This window comes from Sceloporus undulatus, chromosome 5 (assembly GCF_019175285.1).
Source record: "Sceloporus undulatus isolate JIND9_A2432 ecotype Alabama chromosome 5, SceUnd_v1.1, whole genome shotgun sequence".
Lineage (NCBI taxonomy): Eukaryota > Metazoa > Chordata > Lepidosauria > Squamata > Phrynosomatidae > Sceloporus > Sceloporus undulatus.
The window spans coordinates 65,973,220-65,982,946 of record NC_056526.1 but is presented as its reverse complement, the minus strand read 5'-3'; positions in this window follow the sequence as shown (position 1 = coordinate 65,982,946).

Genomic DNA, 9,727 nt, shown 5'->3' with positions numbered 1-9,727 from the left:
TCCCATGTATTCCTTCATAGCAGAAGGGGGTTGGACTGGATGGTCCTTGAGAGTCCCCTCAACTCTAGCATTTCTTGTTGGGGCTTCACAGTTTATTTGTTGAGACTGGGCTTCCCCCCCCCCTTTTGTGTGTGTGCTTTCAGGTTTTTTTAAGCATAGGAATGTTCTTTAAACATCTGCCAAACTTCCTTTTGACATGGCAATTGAGTTTGAAATGCTTGGACTGGATGGCCTTACTGGTCTCTTCCAACTCTACGATTCTATGATTCTATGAAAGTGAACAAAATTTGGCTGCCAGTCCTGAGGAATAGCAAAATAAGGATTCAGCAAATGCAGATGGGAAACCATTCAAAGTCAGGGGCTTTCCCAGCAAATAATTATCACCAATTAGCAGACATTAATCCTCTTTTGCATTAGCCTCCCAGGCTGAGGCCTGCCATCAGCACAGAACAATACACATGCAAATCACTCCTGCATTCCCAGGCTCACACAGTATATATACACCCAACTTTTCCAGGCAAAGCATTCTCTGAAGATGCCAGCCACAGATGCTGGTGAAATGTCAGAAAGAAACTCTGTTAGAACATGGCCACATAGCCCAAAAAAACCACAAAAAACTATGGATGCCGGCCATGAAAGCCTTCGGCTTTACATTCAAAATTGATTATTACCTATTATCTCTATTTCATATATGTAAATTAGATTTAGCTTGAATTGGCCCTATTTATCAAGAATAAAATCTTATAGTACTGATAACCCCCTGCTCTTATTTGTTTTAAAAATTCTATAAAAGGTCTCCAAGATTTTTTTTTAATCCTTTGGGTTTTTTTTTAAATAATTTTGTTAATTCATCTAAATAAGCTAATTCCATCATCTTCTCTAGCTACTCAGCTCATGTTGGAGTATTATTAGTCCTCCAGTATCTCACGAAAACCATATAACTTATTAAAGTTTTATGCTCTTTCCCCCTCCTATAATCTAAGTTAACCATATTTAATAAATATAATTCTAGCCTACTAGCTATATCTTCTGTGCCCACATTAATCTCAAACCATATCTTTTGGCTTTTCTACAATTCCACCATAAATACTAAAGGCTCTCACATGCTTTTGAAGCTTCCATCAAACATTGCTTACACCTTTGTAAATTTTTGCCAATTTTTCTGGGGCTAAGTACCACTTGTACATCATTTCAAATTATAAGAACATGTAAAGTTCAGACCCTTCATGCAAATATCTTCAAACTGTTTGAAATAAATAATATGGCCTACATTTCTTGCCCAGACAATCATACTCTTATACTCTGTTTAATTTGCTCCCCTTCCATATTAAATCTTAACAAGATTTTATAAATTTTACTAGTTAAATGATCATCATTCATACACATTACTTTCTCAAATTCTGATATTTTCCCTTTATGAAAAAAAATCCTCTTTCACACTCTCCTTCCGTTGATAATCTGGCATCAATTGTAACTTAACTACATCTTGTTCTAATTGTTATTTCCTTTACCCTCTATTTTCCCCTATTCCCCCCCCCCCCCAATATCCCTGTATGGTATCCATTTATCCTTTCTTAATATTCATTTGCAGATGGCTTCTTGTGGGGAAAACCAACCTGGAATTCAGTCATGAACATAACATGCAATGCAGTCTACCTCTGACTGTGTGCACAATGTTGTATACAGAGTGGCTTTCCTACAACAGCAGTTAATCACAGATCATCTTATGATATGCTGAGCAGCTACAGATTTTCTCTGCCTCAACCACCCTTCATATAAATAAAGATTGCATATTAACTTCCAGTATCATAAGTAGTATATTGCCTTCTCAGTGGCTGCTCAGGTTGTGGAAATTCCTTCCAAGGGAGGGTAGACCAGCTCCCCTCTTGTTGTTCTTTTATAGGGGAGCAAAGTTCAGGTCACTATAAGCCTGCAATAATATTTAATGGTGACAGGGATACAACCATGCCACATATTGTGTATCATTGTATACAAAACAACTTGCAGTATGTAGCAGCTGCCACACAGAAGTAAGATTTTTGAGAAGCAAAAGGTGATGCTCCTTTCTAGGTTCTCATGATCTTTAAGACTCATTATTCCCCCAAATAATGAACCATAATGGAGAAGCACCATTCCAAAAATGTGGGGTTTTTATGTCTTTCTGAAGTTCCAATGAGCACTACAAGAGAAATCTTATACAAACAGCAAGGTTTCTAATAGCTTTACCTCTGCTCCTCATAGTATAACACTATTGCCCTCATATATAAGGCAAGCTGGAAAACATTAACCTGGAGTCGGATTTCTCATCAAAAACAGATAAGCACAGAGAGTAAAATAAACAGCCAGAATCCTCTTGCAATAGAAAGAGCAAAGGTGATGAATTTATGTAGGTTGAACATGTCTCAAGCAAAGAAAATGATTATTTCTTCTCACCAGATCTTGCTTTTCATATCTCATTATTTGCTTTTAACATCAATGCTGCCCTTCTGAAAGCACTTTAATGGAATGGTAAACATTATTAACCAAACAGGACTGATAACTGAATCTTGAAGAGCTGTAGGCTAGAAGGAGCCACTTGGAAAGTTTTAGAAAGTGTGTGGAGAGCATGGATGGATGAGTGGATTGGGGTTTCCTATATTGCTTGAACAAAGCACCTACATCTTGGGCTTCAGCTCTCTTCCACAATAAAATGAAATCATGGTTATGGTTATGATCACCAATATGATAATCAAGGAAGCTACTTTTGATGTTTCTTTTATAGCAAGTACATTTTTATACTGCTTATCAGTGCACTTATACAACCCATAAGCAGTTTACAAAGTGTAAGCTAATTGCCCCCAACAAGCTGAGTCCTTGGCTGGTTTTGAACTTCCATTGACCACAGACTGGTCTGATTCAGCACCATGGTGTATGCTTCTTTTTGGAATGTGCACCTGGGCTGACAAAAGTGGATGAATTCAATTCTCTATTCTTTTTCCTATTCTCCCCCCTCCCCAGAGAACCCTGATGAATGGAGTAAGGTGTGGAGAGGAGAGTTGTTTCCAAATCAATCTCACAACAGGTACAGCTCACAAGGAGAAGGGTTGGCTAGATGAGCATTATTTAATTTTATTCTGTTTCTTGCAGTGTCTATTATCAAGAATTCTTGGGGCAATGGACAATATAAAAATATAAGCAATAATTAGGATATGTAATACTAAAAAAAATCAAATTCTAATGAAATAATTTTTGCTTTTCTGCACTCCCAATTAAATTAATGCCCTTCTACTGCACTTCATCCTGGAATGGAACCTGCAAGAAATCAGGTGACTATGGGATCTGATGACCTATGGAGCCCGTGGAAAACCTGATAGCCCTTTATATTTCTCCAAGGCTTGGTTTTTCAGTGTGGGTGACTTGTTCTGTGTGAGAGAAGTTGCTCTTCATAGTGCCTTGCCACTTTGATCTAGGCTGGTCTTGACCTTATATTCTATCTCTGCCCTCTGAGATCTGCCTGATTTGGTATCTAATCTCATCTCATCTCATCTGTGATCATCTATCTTCTGTTTCTAGTCTCTTATGCTTTTGGTTTTCCAAAGAACTTGAACACTGGCCTGTTAGTACCACACCTTTGTCCTGATTTGCCTAGGCCTTTATATAAAAAGAAACATACACTTAATTCCCTATATATTCTGCCGAGTTTCTTACTCAGGAAGTACATTTATTGCAACAAAAATATAGTTAAAGGGAATGTTCACTGGCACAGGAGAAAGCAGCAGAGAGAGTCAAAATCTTTAATTATAGGTTGAAAGGTTTAACATTGTAGTTAATTATGAAAGCCCATATTCAGCACTTTTCCCCACTCCATCTCTAGGAAGAACAAGCCATTAATGAAATTAGCTATATCCTGGACAGCTGATGAGCTCTGTTTGTTTACCAGAATCCACCCCCAAGCATTTGGACGGGTTGAAAATGCATCTTTCCTTCCATTTCTATCCACATAGATGAAAGGTGACTATATGAATGAACCTAATTAGTGAGCAAGGGGAAAAGCTACAATGTAATGTTGCAATCAAAGTTGATGGGCCTCGTAGAACATTTCATATATTACTGGGTCTGCCAGTGCTCAGAATGGAATTATATAATTTCCTTAATTGATGCAGATTCTTATTATTCTGTCTGGAAAGTAGGAGGCTGACGTGCAAAAAAACCAGAATCTTTCTTTTGTTTTTTCTTCATAAGAAAATATGATGTTTGTGTTGCATACACATGAATCCTCTTTCATAGCTTATCCCAGGATGTCTTTAGCAGTGACAATCTAAGTGGTATTCCAAAGTAAAGATATTTTGTAAAGTAATACAATTATTCTAGTGTTGTTTTTTAAAAAATCCTCTTTCTTCTTTTTTCCTGTGACCTTAAACATTGGTAATAATCTTGCAGACTTGCATTTATAAGTAGAGTCTCCCATGGTCAGAAAGTACAAGGGAAAAACAACCACCTGCCATAGATAACTGCCAAAATGTGTGAGTTCACAGTGACAGGTTTACAGTATGATTCCACGGTGGTAATCCATACACAGATCTTCTTCTGGATCAGGAATAGTGGACACAAAATGTAGAGATGTGGTGTGGCATAATGGTTCTAATCCTCACTGAGCCATAAAGCTCACTGGATGGCCTTGGACCTACTGTACATTCTCAGACTAATATTCTATACTTCACAAGGTTTTGTGAAGCAAAATGTACCAAACAGAAAGTCGGATAAATGGCCAGAATCTGCTATGGCAGCTATGAATGAATAAACTAGTACTATGTGGTCATGACAGTTATATATTCATGATCCTGACATAGTTTAGGAGTTACGAGCTATGTAGGGACAACAGAAGTCCTAAATCCATACTTAATGGACAGCAGGTGCTGCAATCAATGGGCAGCAGGGGGGCTCTGTCCCCCTGTTGATCAAGAAGCAGATGGCTAATGGTCCCACTCCATGCTCTTTCACAGTCAATCTCCTGCACAAAGGATGATTGCGACACGGGACCTGCTTCTGCCTGTCACACTGGAAATCAGAGATGGGGCTGAAAATGATGGTCACCTGCTTCCCGACCAACAGAGAGTACAGGCTTCCATCAATCACAGTGATTACATCCTGGTAAATGGAGATGGGGGGAGTTGGGTCAAGATTCATTACATAACACCATAACTATTGTGCCTACACCTACATTATCTCCCATAGAGAATTCCATTATATATAATTTGCTTTGATCTGCTCTAGCTTGGTCATATTTTGAAACAACATTAGCATTGTTTTTCAGATTGTAATAAAAACAACAGTTGATGACGATGGTTGTTGATGATACAGGACTTTCCTATCTTCTGTTTGATTTTGCCCAGAAAGTTAGATCATAATGGCTTTTCCACAATTAGAAATGTGCAGATAAATGATGGCAACATTAAAATAACATAGTCCTCTTTAATCAGGCTTAGAGGATACATATTGAGAAAATGAGGTTTTCTACAATCTCTTTGTTTTGCTGACATTTGGGGAGTAACTGGAGTTAACATTTATTCTGGTCTTAGTGCTGCTAAAAGCTAATTTTCCTGGATTGTGAGCCAGATTTTTTTTTCACTGTTGAAACAAGAGTGCTTCTTTTTGTCACAGAAACTTTCTCAGGTGAGGAAGTTCCCATCACCTAGTTGTACATGTATTCATATACTTCATTCAGAATGCAGGGACTTTGAACACACTGAGTTGCAACATAGGCTCCGAATTCCCATTGTTTAAGGAAACCTCACAAAAAGAAAACAGTGGTTCAGTTCTCAGCATTGATGTTTGTGTGTGTATGCTTTGTGTTTGCTTTGTTTTACTTTGAATCTCTGGGCTGATAGTCAATTTCTCACTTGTTGCCCACTATCTTGACTGTTTGATTGTTGTTTTCTCTGTTCTCCTTTCTGACTCATCCTTAGACCCACAGCTCTAGCTATTCTATTCACCATAAAAAGTGAAGTGATCCCAGGGCAAGTTTATTTTTCACATACCTTGCCAAGTACTCTCTGGTTTTATTATTTGTCTTTAGCAGAGGAGATTCCATTGTGGAAAAAATAAAAGAATTATTTTACAGAAGTGATGTTAAGAGCTGAGGTCAGATTGCAAATACATCAACACTGAGCTATGGCTAGATGCAGAATTGCTAAATGTTCTTGTCATGCCACCAAGTCAAATGTTTTTCTTATATTGCTGAGCACAATGTGGCGTACAGAACTTATATATTATGAGGCATATAGTTTTATATTAAGTCAGACTCTTGGCTCCACCAAAGATGCAGGGAAATTTGTCACACCCAGAATTTTGTATGAATTTACCAAATTTTCACCATACCTATAAGCAAATTCAAAACACACATAGATGTCAAAATTCACACTTTTTCAAATATTTTGATCTTGTTCATGTATCTGAAGGAAAAGTAGCCAAAAATATATAAATGAGAAGAAAGATTGCCCAAAATCCATTTTATCATAATAATTTTTTTGCTTGTTGTTGATGTGTGCCTTCAAGTCATTTTCTACTTATGGTGATCCTAAGGCAATCATATCATGGGGTTTTCTTGGCAAGATTTGTTTTGAGGAGGTTTGTCATTGGCTTCCCCTGAGGCTGAGAGCATGTGACTTGCCCAAGTTCACCCAATGGGTTTCATGGCCAGGAGGGGAATCAAACTCTGGTCTCTAGAGTTGTACTTGAACACTCAGACCACTTTTCCACACTGTCTCTCATGTATGTTTGACTTACGATCTTGCAAATATGAGCAGCCTATACATCTATGGGGGTATTTGGTATCTGTGGGTACCACATGCATGACATGGTGGAAAGAATAGTTGTGTTCCCTTGATACCAACATTTATGCTATCCAGATGTTCGTACAGAGATGTAAAACTTTGACTACTTTGTCCTCACATGCAAGGAGAACTAACTATAGTTTTCTGTTTGCTGCGAAAGAAAATAAACATTACTGCACAGTTTTCTCCCCATATTCAAGTGTCCCAAAGTGTTATGAATGATTTTTCTCCACATAAACAAATGTGGTGTTCACTTTGCAAAAATCACATTTCCTGCACAGAAAATATATATTTTGCACAAACTCCCACTTGCCTTTCTGCACAGAAAAACCTTCCACAATAATTGGGGATATTTGAATACTAGGAAGAAAATGAATGAAAATCTCTATTGTTCCTTGCAGTGATGTTTCCCAATTGTTTGGAAACCCATTTTTTTGACTGAGAAATAAATGTTAGACACTATTCTTTCCATCCCTAGTTTGGTATCATTTACCAGGCCCATGAGAATACTGAGATTTTTCCATCTTCTTCCAGTCATAAGGACTATATGACAAGAGTGTGCAGGGAAATAGCTATTTACACAAGCTTAGCTATCATTCTGGAGAAGCAAGACTCAGAAATGTTATTACCTAGGTGCATAAGCAAGACTCGGAAAGTTCTCTCCCCTCCACCATATAAAGTTTTCTGTGGAGAAAGGGAAATAAGCAGGTTTTTGTTGTTGGGCAGAGTTTGTATAACTAGATTCATAAGATGAGGAGGCTGAACAGCAATAAATGTGGGTAAGTGAGATCCATGCTTTATTAATCTGTTACAGATAGCATCTTGACAATTATGGAGGTTTCTCTAGTGACGTCTACTTGTGCTTTCTTTTTCTATGAAACATTAACTGTGTTATTTCTTTGCAGCAAAAAATAACAACATGTCTTGTGGCACTTTCAAGACTAGCATGAGCTTTTGTGAATGACAGACAACTCCAGCAAATGCATGGGATGTTCTCAGCTGGCAGATTATTATACATATTTCTGAGTGGGTGAGTAAGTCAGAGGGGATTTAATCAGTGGAGTGAAGAAAATGACATGCAGAAACTACAAACTATGACATGTATGACTTGTACCTTTTTACATTTCACTTGCACCCTCCCTTGAGTTTATATACCTGATTTGTGTATATCTTGGTTTATATACCTGGTTTGTGTATGGGTTTTGGTTTTTTGGTTTTTACTCCTGTGGGCTTCTTGATATACATTTTTAGTATAGTTCAGTTTTGTTAAATTGATTGCTTGAGACTTGAGACTGAGACTTCAGAAACATTAACTGATGGGTAATCTTTATTTAAAAATAAATTGTATTATTTATAAAAAGAAAGCACATCAGTCAATATTGCTATTCCCTGAAGGGAACCCTAAACCTCTTCATCAATATTCATATAGATCTCCTCATACTGGTGCCAAGTTTGTAGTGTGGCATCCATATTAGTGTTCTCAGGGAGTATATTATCTCATGTATTCTTACACTCTTCCATATTCAGTATATAGAAGTATCAACCATTTGAATGGGGCTTAGACCTTTGTTATTGTGTGATTTCAAGTTGTTTCTGACTTTTGGCCACCCTAAGGCAACCCTAAAGGTAAAGGTATTCCCCTTTGACAAGGTTGTCAAATCATGTCGGATTGTAGGGAGAGGTGCTCATCTCTGATACTAAGCCAAAGAGCCAGCATTGTCCAAGAACTACTCTGGTGGTCATGTGGCCAGCATGCTTGCAACAAACACTGTTACCTTCCCACCAAAGTGGTAACTATGTATCTGCTTGCATTTGCATGCTTTCGAACTGCTAGGTTGGCAGAAACTTGGACTAGTTATGGGAGCTCACCCCATCACATGCCACCTGGGCCTCGAGCTGCCAACCTGCCAATCTTGCAATCAACAGTCAGTGTCTTAACCACTTGAGCCACCATATGATAGGCAACCCTATCCCTGACAAGTTTCTTCAGAGGGAGTTTGCCACTGCTGTCCTCTGAAGCTGAGAGACTCTAACTTGCCCAAGGTCACCCAGTGGGTTTCATGTTTCAGAGGGGCTTTAAGCCCTGGCTTCCAGGGTCCTAGTCCACTGCTAAAACTACTGCACCATGCCTTTAGGTAATACAGTGGGGCCTCCACATACGCGGCCTTTTTATAAGCGGCTTTGAGCGTACGCGTTCAAGCTGCTGGATGTCCCATTCAGTTGAATGGGCGCGCGTGCCTGTTGCGCCGCGCGCGCACCTGTTGCGCCGCGCGCGCACCTGTTGCGCCCCGCGCACCTCCGCGCTGCCATGCACGAGCCCCATTGTTTACAATGGGGCTTGAGCATAGGTGGAAATTGCCATACGCGGTGGGATCCAGAACGGATATCCCGCGTATGGCGAGGTTCCACTGTATAGTTTGATTGCAGTGATGAAATTATGGGAGGTAAACTTAGAAGTTATGTTAGAAAGTAAACTTAGGAAATGAAATCAGCAACTCCTATTCTGACATATGTTGACTTCAACCATTTTAACTTTTCCTATAGCTTTCTAAAAATGGCAATTAAGGCATTGCATGGCAAAATATAAAGTGCCCTAGGTCTCCTGTAATTTGAACACTGTTTGCTTTCTCTCTTCATCCAAATTTTGTGTCATTAATTAAGGCATGAACTTTGGTCCTTGTCTGATGCACATACATAAGCCAAGCAGTGGGAAAAGATAACAGAAATCAGCCGCTGAGCAAGTTCATTCCAAATTATAACACAAAGCAAGCCGTATTTTTCATTTCATTGTCAGAACTGCCCTCTCCACTAATATAAGTGTCATAAAGTTTGGTGTTATAAATTCTAAGAAAGAATGGACTTATAGCTCTTGAATGTTTCAGGCAGTGACTAACACAAAACTAAAAGGTCACTGA